Source organism: Orycteropus afer, unplaced genomic scaffold, assembly GCF_000298275.1.
Source record: "Orycteropus afer afer isolate SDZICR_OR568_19922 unplaced genomic scaffold, OryAfe1.0 scaffold00228, whole genome shotgun sequence".
NCBI classification, from domain to species: domain Eukaryota; kingdom Metazoa; phylum Chordata; class Mammalia; order Tubulidentata; family Orycteropodidae; genus Orycteropus; species Orycteropus afer.
In genome coordinates this window covers 1908925-1909709 of record NW_006921815.1, presented here as the reverse complement: position 1 = coordinate 1909709, position 785 = coordinate 1908925, and the positions used below count along the sequence as shown (strand labels likewise).

At 38.1% G+C, this 785-nt stretch overlaps 1 protein-coding gene across 1 annotated transcript in view; it reads left to right on the top strand.

Annotated features, from left to right (window-relative positions):
* The window catches only part of PCDH9 (protocadherin 9), a 1343918-nt gene that overhangs the window by 1102237 nt on the left and 240896 nt on the right, over nucleotides 1–785 (top strand). The window lies entirely within an intron of this gene.

Below are 785 nucleotides of genomic sequence, written 5' to 3'. Positions count from 1 at the left end.
AGTAAACATCTTTCTGGTATTCTTTGCCTTGAGCCAAGATCCATCTGACAACAGCTATGATATCCCTTGTTCCACATCCTCTTCTGAATCGAGCTTGCACCTCTGGAAGTTCTCTGTCAATATACTGCTTCAAACGTTTTTGAATTATCTTCAGTGAGATCTTATTTGCATGTGATATTAATGATATTGTTCTGTAATTTCCACATTCTGTGGGATCACCTTTCTTTGGAATGGGTACAAATATGTATCTCTTCCAGTCAGTTGGCCAGGTAACTGTCTTCCAAATCTTTTGACATAACTGAGTGAGTGCCTCCAAAGAGACATCCATTTGTTGAAATATCTCAATGGATATTCCATCAATTCCAGGAGCCTTGTTCTTCACCAATTCTTTCATTGCAGCTTTGACTTCCTCATTCAGTACCATTGGTTCTAGATCATATGCCACTTCCTGAAATGGATGAAAATCAACCAGTTCTTTTTGGTACAGTGACTCTGTGTATTATTGCCATCTTCTCTTGATGTTTCCTGCATCATTCAATATTTTGCCCATAGAATCTATCAATATTGCAACTCGAGGCTTAAATATTTTCTTTAATTCTTTCAGCTTGAGAAGTGCCAAGCGTGTTCTTCCCTCTTGGTTTTCAAACTCCAGGTCTTTGCACATTTCATTATAGTAATTAGTTTTGTCTGCTCGAACTGCTCTTTGAACTCTTCTGTTCACCTCTTTTATCTTGTCATTTCTTCCATTTGCTTTAGCTACTCTCTGCTCAAGGGCAAGTTTCAGA